Source organism: Ranitomeya imitator, chromosome 1 (genome assembly GCF_032444005.1).
Source record: "Ranitomeya imitator isolate aRanImi1 chromosome 1, aRanImi1.pri, whole genome shotgun sequence".
In the NCBI taxonomy this organism is placed as follows: domain Eukaryota; kingdom Metazoa; phylum Chordata; class Amphibia; order Anura; family Dendrobatidae; genus Ranitomeya; species Ranitomeya imitator.
This window is the reverse complement of record NC_091282.1, coordinates 1,057,691,209-1,057,706,357: the sequence shown is the minus strand read 5'-3', so window position 1 is coordinate 1,057,706,357 and position 15,149 is coordinate 1,057,691,209. Positions and strand designations below refer to the sequence as shown.

Sequence of the window (15,149 nt, the reverse complement as noted above, 5' to 3'; positions counted from 1 at the left end):
CATCCTCTTCTATCTTCCTGACTTCATCTTGAGGATTCCCCATCAAAGACAGGAAACCAACTGATGCGGAGACAGAAGCCGCCTTTTTTATCTTAAAGGTTTCCTGTCTTTGAAGGGTGGATCCCCTCTCTCGTGGTACAGTCATGGTGACTGAAAAAATATTGACTTATTAACTCTTCATCAGTTAAAACATTAGTATTGTTGTTCCTAAATGATTATGAACTTGTTTTTTTTTTTGCATTATTTGAGGTCTTCAAGCAAAGCATTTTTTTGTTATTTTGACCATTTCTCATTTTCAGAAAATACAAAATTTATTGCATGGAACTTCAGAGACATGTTGTCAGTAGTTTATAGAATAAAACAACAATTTAGATTTAACTAAAAAAATATACCTATAAAAGAGAAATCAGACAAATTTTGCAGTGGTCTCTTAATTTTTGCCAGAGCTGAATTAAAATACTTGGAGGCCTTATGCTGAAGATGATATGCCGTTGAAAGGGGTGTTTCAAAGACAACGACCCTAAACACACCAGTAAACAAGAAAAATCTTGTTTCCAGTCCAACAAAATTGAGATTATAGAGTGGCCAGCCCGATCCCCGGACCTTAAACCGATAGAACACTTGTGGGGTGACATTAAAAATGGCGTTTCTGAGGCAAAGCCAACAAATGCCAAAAGATTGTGGGATGTAGTCCGAGCATCCTGGGCTGGAATAACAGTTGACAGGTGCCAGAATTTGGTTGACTCTATGCAACATAGATGTGAAGCAGTTCTAAAAAACTGTTGGTATACAACTAAATATTATGTTAGTGATTCACAGGAATGCTAAATATTCAATAAAAAATATCACATATTGTGAGTTTGTAAAGACAAAGGCTACGTTCACATTAGCGTTGTGCGGGGCAGCGTCGGCGACGCAACGCACAACGCAGCTTTTTGTGACGCATGCGTTGATTTTTGCATGATGTTTGGCACAGAAAAAACTGCATCATGCAGCGTCCTCTGCGCCCTGACAGTTGCGCCAAAATGACGCATGCGTCACAAAACGCAAGACAACGCATGTCCATGCGCCCCCCATGTTAAACATAGGGGCGCATGACGCATGCGTCGCCGCGGCTGCACCCAACGCTGCCCCGCACAACGCTAATGTGAACGTAGCCAAATACAGACACTGATATATATATATATTTTTTTTAGAACAGACCGATGTTCATTTTTGTTATTTTCTGTAAACTAGTTAAAAATGATATACATTTCTCTTCATGTTTTGAATTTGAAGAGTGTGCAATGTTCCCATGCATGGAAATAAAAACTGTATAAAGATTTTGTTTTTAACTCCTGTTTTTTGAACACACTTATTTTGAACACTACTGTATTTGAAAAAAAATATATGAATTACTTACCTTAATCATATACAGAATACCACAAAAAATATAGCCCCACCCTCATCAATTAAAAGAAATTAACTGGACACTTTTTTCATAATTAACCAGAATATTTTAATTTTTTTTTTTGTTTTAATAGTGATTTTGTCAAACTGAAAAAACAAAACATGCCATATGCAACATTAAAAATACAAACGTAGTGGATGAAACAATATTTTTTGAAAAAACTCAAGGTTTGTATATCTTTTGGGACAAGGTTCATCACCAGAATCCCCAAGCCTTATATGAATGCTGCCTGGAGATTGAAGGATATAATGGTCATAACGTAAGAGGGCCATAAAAATTCTGCCTAAAATGGTGGCGACCCTTCAAAAACATTGGGGGGAGATTCATACTCCATTGCCCTGTAGTGCTGGATCTGAGGTATGCATCCTCCGGGTTGATGGGGTGGAGACAGGGTAAGGCACGTAGGATCTTTGCTGGGATCGCATTCGGCAATTGTCTATTGCCCAAAATATTTCTCCAGGGTCATTGGGGGGAGTGGCAGCCTCAATGATGCTCAAGATCGCAATTTGGGTACGAATTTGGAGATCCTGTGGGACTCGATATAGATGTGGGACTAAACTCTTCAAAAAGGTCTCAGGATTTTCATTGGAATTTCTGCTGACGCACTCAAGGACCCGGCTATCTATTTGGGGTCGACTAGATATTGGAGTACCAGACCCTCCAGAGGAAGCAACTTTTTTTCTACGGGTTCGCCTTCTGTGGACTTTTCGGGGATCCATGGGTGTTGGAAAATTCGCCATCTCTGGTACTTCCACCACTTCTTGCAGAGAGATAAGAGTTTCTGATGATGTATTCAGATTGGATTTTGGGTTATCCATTGGCTCCATTGCAGCCTCTGCAGACAGGCTATCAGATGAACTGTTTAAAAAGATAAATAGTGTCAAAAAAAATAATTTTAACCTCTTCACAACTGGGCCATTTTGTGGTTTCATTTTTTCTCCCCTTTATCCAATAAGAGAAGGATGTATATTTGAAGCCTGTCACCTCATGTGTATTCCCTCCTTTAAATGCAAATTTAACTGCTTAAGATGGCAAACGCTATGTTACATTGAAACATCAGAAACAGCCACAAGCGAGTCCATATTGTAAACTACAGTCTGCAAGGAATTCATCTAGGGATGTAGAGAACATTTTGGAGGATCATAAAAGTTTATAACATTGGGATGTGAAAATGAAAGACAAAATTATTTACCCATAAAGAGATTTTCCAGAACTCATAACAGCACCACATGAGAGGAGATCCGCCCATCAAGGACAGCATGCTACTGAATAAAAGTGCAGAACATCTCCCCTGCATCAGTCACAGGTTACAGAGCATGAGAGGACAGCCAAGATAATTATATGCACATGCTGTCACCAGACTAATGACAACACAGTCTAGACTATATACCTAAATCTTTATTAGTGCTTCACCCCCCCTGGCTACGATCGCTCTGATTGGCTGTTGAAAGTGAAACTGCCAATCAGAGCGATTTGTAATATTTCACCTAAAAAACTGGTGAAATATTACAATCCAGCCATGGCCGATGCTGCAATATCATCGGCCATGGCTGGAAACACTAATGTGCCCCCACCCCACCGATCGCCCCCCCCCCAGCCCTTCGATCGGTGGTCCGCTCTCCCGTCCTCCTGTCCGCTCCCCCCGTGCTCCAATCCCACCCCCCACACTCTGATCCACCCCCCGCACTGCGATCCACCCCCCCGCACTGCGATCCACCTCCCCGTTCTCCGATCCACCCCCCCGTGTTACGATCCCCCCCATGATCCGATCCACCCCCTCGTGCCCTGATCTCCTCCCCCTTATACTTACCTAGCCTCCCGGGGTCCGTCAGTCTTCTTTCCTGGGCGCCGCCATCTTCAAAAATGGCGGGCGCATGCGCAGTGCACCCGCCGAATCTGCCGGCCGGCAGATTCGTTCCAGAGTGAATTTTGATCACTGTGATAAAACCTCACAGTGATCAAAATAAAAAAACAGTAAATGACCCCCCCCCTTTGTCTCCCCCATAGGTAGGGACAATAATAAAATAAAGAATTTTTTTCCCCCCCCCCCACTAAGGTTGGAGTTAGAACTAGGGTTAGGGGTAGGGTTAGGGATGCGCACACGTATTCTGGTCCTCTGCGGATTTTTCCGCAGCGGATTTCATAAATCTGCAGTGCTAAACCGCTGTGGATTTATCGCGGTTTCTCTGCGCATTTCACTGCGGTTTTACAACTGCAATTTTCTATTGGAGCAGTTGTAAAACCGCTGCGGAATCCGCAGAAAGAAGTGACATGCTGCGGAATGTAAACCCCTGCGTTTCCGTGCAGTTTTTCTGCAGCATGTGCACAGCGATTTTTGTTTCCCATAGGTTTACATTGAACTGTAAACTCATGGGAAACTGCTGCGGATCCTCAGCGTTTTCCGCAGCGTGTGCACATACCTTTAGAATTAGGCTATTTGCACACGGTGCGGATTTGGCTGCAGATCCGCAGCAGTGTTCCATCAGGTTTACAGTACCATGTAATCATATGGAAAACCAAATCCGCTGTGCCCATGGTGCGGAAAATACTGCGCGGAAACGCTGCGTTGTATTTTCCGCAGCATGTCAATTCTTTAGGCGGATTCCGCAGCGTTTTACACCTGTTCCTCAATAGGAATCCGCAGGTGAAATCCGCACAAAAAACACTGGCAATCCGCGGTAAATCCGCAGGTAAAACGCAGTGCTTTTACCCGCGGATTTTTCAAAAATGGTGCTGAAAAATCTCACACGAATCCGCAACGTGGGCACATAGCCTTAGGGTTAGGGTTGGGTTGGAATTAGGGTTGTGGTTAAGGTTAGGGGTGTGTTGGGGTTAGGGTTGTGATTAGGGTTACGGCTACAGTTGGGATAAGGGTTAGGGGTGTGTTGGGGTTAGTGTTGGAGTTAGAATTGAGGGGTTTCCACTGTTTAGGCACATCAGGGGGTCTCCAAACGCAACATGGCGCCACCATTGATTCCAGCCAATCTTGTATTCAAAAAGTCAAATGGTGCTCCCTCACTTCCGAGCCCCGACGTGTGCCCAAACAGTAGTTTACCCCCACATATGGGGTATCACCGTACTCAGGAGAAACTGGACAACAAATATTGGTGTCCAATTTCTCCTGTTACCCTTGGGAAAATTAAAAACTTCTGGGCTAAAAAACATTTTTGAGAAAAGAAATTTTTTTTTTTTATTTTCATGGCTCTGCGTTATAAACTTCTGTGAAGCACCTGAGGGTTCAAAGTGCTCACCACACATCTAGATTAGTTCCTTTGGGGGTCTAGTTTCCAAAATGGGGTCATTTGTGGGGGATCTCCAATGTTTAGGCACACAGGGGCTCTCCAAACGCAACATGGTGTCCGCTAATGATTGGAACGAATTTTCCATTTAAAAAGCCAAATGGCGTGCCTTCCCTTCTGAGCCCTGCCGTGCGCCCAAACAGTGGTTTACCTCCACATATGAGGTATCTGCGTACTCAGGACAAACTGGACAACAAAATTTGTGGTCCAATTTCTCCTATTACCGTTGGCAAAATAGGAAATTCCAGGCTAAAAAATCATTTTTGAGGAAAGAAAAATTATTTTTTATTTTCATGGCTCTGCGTTATAAACTTCTGTGAAGCACCTGGGGGTTTAAAGTGCTCAGTACGCATCTAGATAAGTTCCTTGGGGGGGGTCTAGTTTCCAAAATGGGGTCACTTGTGGGGGAGCTTCAATGCATAGGCACACAGGGGCTCTCCAAACGCGACATGGTGTCCGCTAACAATTGGAGCTAATTTTCCATTCAAAAAGTCAAAAGGCGCACCTTCCCTTCCGAGCCCTGCCGTGTGCCCAAACAGTGGTTTACCCCCACATATGAGGTATCGACGTACTTGGGAGAAATTGCCCAACAAATTTTAGGATCTATTTAATCCTATTGCCCATGTGAAAATGAAAAAATTGAGGCAAAAATAATTTTTTTGTGAAAAAAGTACTTTTTCATTTTTACGGATCAATTTGTGAAGCACCTGGGGGTTTAAAGGGCTCACTAGGCTTCTAGATAAGTTCCTTGGGGCGTCTAGTTTCCAAAATGGGGTCACTTGTGGGGGAGCTCCTATTTTTAGGCACACGGGGGCTCTCCAAATGTGACATGGTGTCCGCTAAAGAGTGGAGCCAATTTTTCATTCAAAAAGTCAAATGGCGCTCCTTCCCTTCCAAGCCCTGCCGTGCGCCCAAACAGTGGCTTACCCCCACATATGAGGTATCAGCGTACTCGGGACAAATTGGACAACAACTTTCGTGGTTCAGTTTCTCCTTTTACCATTGGAAAAATAAAAAAATTGTTGCTGAAAGATCATTTTTGTGACTAAAAAGTTAAATGTTCATTTTTTCCTTCCATGTTGCTTCTGCTGCTGTGAAGCACCTGAAGGGTTAATAAACTTCTGGAATGTGGTTTTGTGCACCTTGAGGGGTGCAGTTTTTAGAATGGTGTCACTTTTGGGTATTTTCAGCCATATAGACCCCTCAAACTGACTTCCAATGTGAGGTGGTCCCTAAAAAAAATGGTTTTGTAAATTTCGTTGTAAAAATGAGAAATCGCTGGTCAAATTTTAACCCTTATAACTTCCTAGCAAAAAAAAATTTTGTTTCCAAAATTGTGCTGATGTAAAGTAGACGTGTGGGAAATGTTGTTTATTAACTATTTTGTGTCACATAACTCTCTGGTTTAAAGGGAACCTGTCACCCCGTTTTTTGAGATTGAGATATAAATACTGTTAAATAGGGCCTGCGCTGTGTGTTACTATAGTGTATGTAGTGTACCCCAATTCCCCACCTATGCTGAGAAATAACTTACCAAAGTCGCCGTTTTCGCCTGTCAATCAGGCTGGTCAGGTCGGGAGGGCGTGTTCACAGCGCTGGTTCTTCCTCAGCTTTACGTTGGTGTAGTGGTGTCCGCATGTTGAAGTGACTAATCCACTGTGGGCACGTGAACAAGCAGCGCGCGATCTGCGCTGTCATCCCTTTCGTCGGTGGGGGCGGCCATCTTCCTGGGGCCGCGCGTGCGCAGATCGAGTGCTCTGCTGCACGGGGCTTCAGGAAAATGGCCGCGGGATGCCGCGCGTGCGCATTAGAGATCGCGGCGGCCATTTTCTCAAAGCCGAGTTTGCATCTCGGCTTTGGGAAAATGGCCGCCGCGATCTCTAATGCGCACGCGCGGCATCCCGCGGCCATTTTCCTGAAGCCCCGTGCAGCAGAGCACTCGATCTGCGCACGCGCGGCCCCAGGAAGATGGCCGCCCCCACCGACGAAAGGGATGACAGCGCAGATCGCGCGCTGCTTGTTCACGTGCCCACAGTGGATTAGTCACTTCAACATGCGGACACCACTACGCCAACGTAAAGCTGAGGAAGAACCATCGCTGTGAACACGCCCTCCCGACCTGACCAGCCTGATTGACAGGCGAAAACGGCGACTTTGGTAAGTTATTTCTCAGCATAGGTGGGGAATCGGGGTACACTACATACACTATAGTAACACACAGCGCAGGCCCTATTTAACAGTATTTATATCTCAATCTCAAAAAACGGGGTGACAGGTTCCCTTTAACAGAATAAAAATTAAAAATTTCCGTTTTTATCACAAATAAACACAGAATTTATTGACCTAAATTTACCACTAACATGAAGCCCAATATGTCACGAAAAAAGAATCTCAGAATCGCTAGGATCCGTTGTAGCGTTCCCGAGTTATTACCTCATAAAGGGACACTGGTCAGAATTGCAAAAAATGGCAAGGTCTTTAAGGTCAAAATAGGCTTGGTCATGAAGGGGTTAAAATAAACCTATCTCCCAAAATTTGTGTAAATAGAGGATAAACTGAGGAGGCCTGGAAATCACTGACCCTTAGAGCTGAAGTCTGTGCTACCAGAATTACAGTCTTTAAAGGGAACCTGTCACCAGGTCTGAACGATATTCAATAAGAGCACCACCTTTCAGGCCCAATATACAGCATTCTATAATGCTGTATATCTGCCTCCAACCCAACCTGCAAAACAAGAAAATAAAGCTTTTATTATACACACCTGCAGGGCGATACGGTCTTAGGGGTGTCGCTGGTTATGGTCCAGCGGCTCTTTTCTTTGTGTAATGCGTCACTACGTTATCCACAGTTTCCCCGGCATCGCGCTCCTGCGGAGGCGTACTTAACTTGCCATGAGCAGTAGAGAGTAAAGTACTGCAGTGCACAGACGCCAGGAAATGGGAAAGATCCCTGGGCGCATGCACACTGCAGTACTGTATTCTACACTAGTCAGGGCAGAGAAAAACACCTGTTCAGAAGTGCAATACCAGGGACACAATGTGGATGATGTAGGCGCGCATCATCCACACAAAGCAAGGAGGAGAGCATTGCAAGTGAGGTGCTGGACCAAGACCAGCGACACCCCTCGGACTTGACTGTCCAGCAGGTTAGTATAAAAAAAGCTTTTTTTTGCCTTGCAGGTTGGGTTGGGGGCAGATATACAGCACTATAGAATGCTCTATATCAGATCTGAAAGGTGGTTGTGGTATCTCATATCGGCCAAACCAGGTGACAGGTTCCCTTTAATGTAAGATTTTTAACAGATGACACCTCTAATGGTTAAAAGGGGATGGTCAACGCCTCCAGCATCAAGTTCAGGTCTCGAGGAAGAATCTTTGGACTATGTATTGCCCTAGACCTATCACATGCTTTAATAAAACTAATTATCCATCTATTGCCTACCAAGCTACAGTTCTACATTGCTCCTAGGGCTTAGATCTGCACTTTAAGAGTGATAGTAGATAGGCAAATCAGTATTTCCTCACCCAGAACTAGGTGGGAACTTTTTCGAGGTGCCACCATATAATTTTGTTGTTCCTAGTTTCCTTATCGTAAGAAAATTAGCTAAACTTTGAGAAAGCCTCTCTGGATTAACAGTGACCTTCCAAATTCCTGGCTATCAAATGAAGGCCTGCTGCCTGCGTATACCAGACCACACCTTGGACGAGTAGATCTGGGATCTCTGGTAACATCCATGAATCTGAGATCGACACAAACTTCATTCATGAATACCATGGACTTTTTGCCAGAATGGGGCTATCAGGATTATCCTCGCCTGGTCTTCCCTGATATTCATTAGTACTGCTGGGATCATATTTACTGGAAGAAAGGCATAGGCTGGATGGAAGTCCCATGCAATCTGGAAGACATCTACCGCATGAGCCTTTTCCCTGCAATTTAGCGAGCGGAATATTTTTACTTTCCTGTTCCGCCAATTTGCAAACAAGTCTATACTTCGGAAGCCCCATAGGCCTACTATTTGCTGAAAGACTGTTGGATTTAGGGACCATTTTCCCTGTCAGTCTATTTCGGCTTAAGCAGTCTGCCCCGTCATATTCTCTTACTTTTATGTGCAACACTGATAAAGACAAGAGATACTTTTCTGCCATCTGGAAAAATTTTTATGTTGCTGCCATCAGATGGCTCATATAAGCCACTTTTGTTAGTTTCTCTGACAGGATATGAACATAACGGCTTCGGAGAGATGCGAAAATTTCTCTATTGTATATTTCACTGCCAGAAGTTCTTTCAAAATGGATGTACTCCTCTTCTCGTGTTCTGACCAAATACCCAAAACTACAGTTTCTTAGATGAGCTCCCCATCCACTTGTGCTGAAGAGAGCCATAATATCAAATACTTAATTAACCTCAAGACATAAGAGATTGAGAGAAACGACCCATAAAGTGTATTGTTTAACCTTACATAAGCCTGCGCAGATCAAAGTGTGACACTAAAGATGGCTGCCATTTCCTTTTTCACCACACACCATGTGCTGGTATCCAAGGTGACGCTCAGCCTGATGACCTCATGGATCCGCCAAACTCTGATGACCTCATGGACCAACCCAGTCTGGTGACATCATGGATCCGCCCATGGACTAGCTCATTGCCCAACCCACTAACCAATGGAATACATTCAAACACTCCCATTTTAAAGCTAAAGAAGCCCCCTTACAGGGGTTATATAAACCTATGTTCGGATTAAATAAAGGTCTTGGAGCTGAGCCATAGATTGATCAAGGAGAGCTTACATCCGAATAGAGTGAACCAGGGTGGATTTGATTTAAATCTAACTGATTTAAATCACGATTTAAATCACGTCAGTAAGGCTTGATTTAAATCAGTGATTTAAATCAAAGTTTCTACCTAAACTAGTTCTTGCTACTTTAACATGCAAGTAGATGAAGATTTTTAGAATCACTTTTTATATTACCTTTTTTTCTCCCCAGTTTAATGGGTTAATCATTCATATTTGGACACCACTGTTCTGTTGTACTTAGGAAGGAGAAAAATAATCCTGACCTTAATAACAATTTAAATAGATTTATTCAACTGAAACAATAACAACATTACAGCACAAGTTATTTGCTTAAACAAACATCCATGTTTGTTAACTAATTTGGCTAAACAAAATATATATATATTATAAGAAACTTAGACTGTCAGCCCAGCCGACACATGAAAAACTTAAATACTACTGTCCCTGCTGTCCTCTGTAGCTCACTTGTCTTCATAATCATCTTCTTCTTTGTTCCTATTCATAATCTGGAAAAGAAAAACAAGCTTTCCTGCTTTATTGGGTCCCAACCGATTTCTCAATTTAGAATGAATGAGTCCAAAGGAAGAGAATATTCTTTCAACGCCTGCAGAAGAAGCTACTGCTGTTAAAAGTGAAATCATTACTTGAACAGTCTCTAAATCCAAGCGCTTAAGTGACCAGTTTACTGGTGTGACCTTCCTTAAAATATCTTCAGCAAACATATATTTCTTGAATGGTTCCCCCTTAGCTCTGAAGTTTATTATAGTTGGCATTAAAGATGGATGATTGCTGGATACCCATGTCATAGCTAACTCCTCTTCCTCAGCACTTAGGTTTTGACCCTGATATTGGATATTGACAATATTTGCCAAAAAATGAGCTGGAGTCAGTGCTTGCCCCATTCGTTTGTTTACTGCTTGTAATTTAATTGGCCATTTTTATGCGCTAAAAGCTCTCATTTTTCATATTTCTAGTGCAGTAATGCAGTTCAAATTTCGTGTTTTCAAGTTTGCATGTTTTAGCGCTGCAGTGTGCTGCCCTATTTACTTAACTATATACGAGTTGGCGACTCTGGGTTCAGCACCTGTTCACACTTAGTCTATGTTTGGATGTGCAGGTCAGGTTTTTGAAATGTATTCTCTAGCCTTCTGATCGTGCACTCCGCCTCCTAGCTTCAGGTGTTTTAATTACAGCAGGTCCAATACCCCTCCACAGAGAGAGAGAATTTTAGTCTAAGAAGAGGTTTCACATGTACCCATTCAGATGGAGACGTTTATTCTCAGCGAGGTAGGTCAAGCGTAGGACCTGGTATAAGAGAGATGCCGTAAAGAGGCTACCAGGTACACATAAAATTGGCCATTTTTATGCGCTAAAAGCTCTCATTTTTCATATTTCTAGTGCAGTAATGCAGTTCAAATTTCGTGTTTTCAAGTTTGCATGTTTTAGCGCTGCAGTGTGCTGCCCTATTTACTTAACTGTAATTTAATTCTGTCCATGTGTAGTTCTGTTTTTAAGTGTTCACTCAGTTCCTTCCAAATTTTAACAGCATCCGCAATAAAACAGCTATTTTTCTGTATTTTGTTTAAAGCTTGAGAGATGGGTTTCAGGAAGCTCAGCATATGTTCAACATTTCTCTTAAGCCCAATGTTGAGGATTTTGGCCGTGATAGTGCCATCTATTTTATCTCGATTTTCTTCACAAAGAGTCATCAGAATAGGCCAGTTTTTGATATACTGCTCAAAACAGTCCACCACAGAGTTCCATCTAACATCTTGTGGGAGCGTTAGCTTGGTTCCACCCATCCTTTTCAGAGCTGCTGCAGCAAAATGATTATTACGGAAGTATTTAGCAATTTCAACAACATTAGCCTTTATTTCTGGAACACAAGTCTTTGGCTAAGAGGTGCAGCAAATGAGCACTGCAACCATATGTTATTAGCAGCTTTGTATTCCCCTCCCTGCTCTTCTAAATCTCTTCTCATCTTGGATACATTTGCAGCATTGTCGGTGACCAAAGTGCGTACTAGACATTTGAATTTTTGTTCACATGTCGTTATAGCTTTTACTGCCACTTCTTGTAAGTATTCTGCTGTGTGTTATTTCCTGACGTATCAGTTGTTTGTGCAAAGAAGACTTTATCTTCTGTTGTTATACAAGCACATACAATAGGATCATTGTGGACATTACTCCACCCATCAATACTTAGGTTAACAATTTTACCCTCCAGAGCTGTTGCACATTGCTCCATTTCTCTGTCATACACTTGATCCAGCAGTTTCCCTGCAACATCAGCTCTGCTGGGTGGACTGTATCCTGGTCTCAGTGATTGAACCATATTAATGAAATGTGGGTTCTCAGTCAGACGGATAGAAGAGTTCGTTGCATAAATAAACTGGGCAATTTTTTCATCAATCAACTCTTTTTCTAATCTGCTAGTTCTTATCACAAACCTATCTATGGTGGTTCCAGGAGGTAAAGGTTTTTTCTTCCTTTTGGGTGATGGTGATATGTGGCTGTGGGTGTCTGATGATGATGCTGCTGCTAATGAAGCACTATCCTGGATGGATAACTATGAAACTGTAGAACAGGATGATGGTGATCTTGGAGGTGGATAGTTTCCAGAATCCATGAATTCCCCTAAACAAAAAAAGTCAATGCTGTTATTTTATTGTTTATACAATTTCTGCTTATTGTACACAACACATCACTGCCCCTGCCCCAAAAGGAATATTTGTTTTTCTTCATAACTGTACCAAATGACAGTAACATGCAGTAATAATACGAAATATAATTTTTCTCACACATGACAGTTCAGTCTTTAGAAATAGGATTCAATAAAAATCTTTACCAACCTGAAGATCCTGCCTGTTCAGAAGTGTTTCTTTGGTCATCTTCATCACCGCACTTCTCATGATGTTGCCTCATTCGCGCCACCAGGCCTTGCATCTCTTTGTTGCATCGTTTGCATTTTGCACGCATGCCTGCCTTACCGATAGGCGAAGGAGCTTCATTAAAATATTCCCAAACTGGGTCTCTTTTACGGCCTGCTGCCATTATAAGGAAAGAATGTAATAAACCTCAGATCGTACACACAAACAGATCCAGACTTGTCTGTCTGTGGCTATGCTGCAGTATTGTGCTCAAAGTTTCACTTTCATTTTCTTGTCTGCTTGTCCTTCCTCCTCCTCACACTTAGATTCACATTCTTCTTGTGTTGTGCAGATCTATTCCACTCCAAACAATCAGAAACATATTGTCTAACTTCTTGGTCTTGGCACTGAAGGGGTTGATTCTGTATTCATAGGTTTGTAGAACAATAGGATTAAGGTCTTTTTCTCAACTCTGTTCATGTTGTAACATTTTTGCCGTGAAGAAGAGGCTGGGACCTCTGCGGAGTCAAATTCAGTTTTGAGAACTGCGTAAGTAAAGCGAGCGTCTGTGATAATATAGGAGAGAAACTGCCCACTAATCCTACAGAGACCTCTGGAAGAGCATGGCATTGTGAATGTTACACATATACAGCCTTTATTCTACTGAGTTAAACAACTCAGCTTTATCTCATGATGGAAGAACCAGGTAAAATATTTTCATCAAAAAGCAGTTTATTGAAAAAAATCCGATTTAAAGAAAAAAAAAATCCGATTTAAATTAAAAAAATCCGATTTAAAGAAAAAAAAATCTGATTTAAAAAAAAAAAAAAAAAAAAACATTGATCTTTATCCACCCTGGAGTGAACATTTCTTAGGCTGGGTTCACATTGCATTAATGCAGTCCGTTAGACGGACTGCGTTACACCGCAGCATGACACAGTGTAACGCAGTCCGTTAACGCTGCCATTAACCCCTATTATCGGGCACATAGCCAACGCATGCCATAATAGGCATGCGCTAGCGATGTGCCGTCATTCAGTGACGGAGCCTCGGACACGGGCTGCAGTGTCTGAGGCTCGGTCACCGCTAGCGCAGATGATTCATCTGCGCTAGCGGTATAGCATAACAGGCGTGTATGCTATAGCGTTAACGCAGCCCGTCAACACTATGTGTTGAACGGGCTGCTTTAACGCAATGTGAACCTGGCCTAATTCAACCCAACACATGCATCTGTAATTATGACATTCATAATCCGATATACCCATGGGGCTCCTACGGACAGATTCTCTATGCTTAGCGACCATAATAGAGCACTGGTTGTCACTGAAGAAAGACTTTAGTTTCCCTTCCAAACATCCTCTGAGCTGTATTTCGCCTATCAGTATCTCTTGATGCAGTTGTCTGGTATGCAATTGTGCCCATAGCACTTTTGGGATGCATGATGTCAAGGTCCCCAACAATGACACTGCCCGAGTGTGATAGTAGGATTGTTTACTGTCGCTTTGTGAGCATTCTCTTCTGGTAGGAGACAAGTCACTCACTGAATTAACTTTACATTTTTTTTATTGGTTGTAGCCAACCCAACTCCTCTAAGGTGGCTATGCCCCTTGTTAGCAGTAAGTTGCAGTGTTCTACCGATCTCCCAACAATCAGGAAATCGTCCAAGTATGGATTTACTAGAGGATCCATCCAGCTACCAAAGATGTGCTGTAATTTCCATTATGATTTTCGTAAATACTCTCAAGGCCATGGACTGACTGAAAGACAAGGCCACGAAATAAAAATGCCTGACCTGTGTGTTCATGAGTAGGGCCACCCTTAGGAATTTCTGGTCTCTTACATGGATGGGAACTTGGTAATATGCATCTTTCAGGTCCAGCAGACTCATGTAATAATCTGGAACAGAAGTTTTATAGACTATTTCATTGACTCTATTTTGAAAGGTCGATTATAAAAGAAATTTATTCAGACTCTTTAAACTGACATTGGTTCTGAAGGTGCCATCTGGCTTCTTTATCAACAAAGGGGGGGGAATAGAATCCCCTTTTTTTCTTCTTCCACTGGCATCCTTGAGGACCTGGTTTTGAATTGGATTCAAAACGACTTTTTCCAGAGCTAAAGGTACCGTCACACTAGACGATATCGCTAGCGATCCGTGACGTTGCCGCGTCCTCGCTAGCGATATCGTCCAGTGTGACAGGCAGCAGCGATCAGGCCCCTGCTGTGCTGTCGCTGGTCGGGGAAGAAAGTCCAGAACTTTATTTGGTCGCTGGACTCCCCGCAGACATCGCTGAATCGGCGTGTGTGACACCGATTCAGCGATGTCTTCACTGGTAACCAGGGTAAACATCGGGTAACTAAGCGCAGGGCCGCGCTTAGTAACCCGATGTTTACCCTGGTTACCATCCTAAAAGTAAACAAAACAAACACTACATACTTACCTACAGCCGTCTGTCCTCCAGCGCTGTGCTCTGCTCTCCTCCTGCACTGACTGTGAGCGTCGGTCAGCCGGAAAGCAGAGCGGTGACGTCACCGCTCTGCTTTCCGGCCGCTGTGCTCACACAGACAGTACAGGAGGAGAGCAGAGCACAGCGCTGGAGGACAGACAGCTGTAGGTAAGTATGTACTGTTTGGTTTTTTTACTTTTAGGATGGTAACCAGGGTAAACATCGGGTTACTAAGCGCGGCTCTGCGCTTAGTTACCCGATGTTTACTCTGGTTACCGGCATCGTT

General features: G+C 43.0%; 1 long non-coding RNA gene across 1 annotated transcript in view; it reads right to left on the bottom strand.

The window, feature by feature from the left end:
* Positions 1-1,473: 1,473 nt before the first annotated feature.
* LOC138656853 (uncharacterized) overlaps positions 1,474-15,149 on the bottom strand; it is a 30,653-nt gene continuing 16,977 nt past the window's right edge. The window contains exon 3 of the long non-coding RNA XR_011316981.1: positions 1,474-2,308. This is a non-coding gene — a long non-coding RNA (uncharacterized lncRNA). The remainder of the gene's footprint in view (positions 2,309-15,149) is intronic.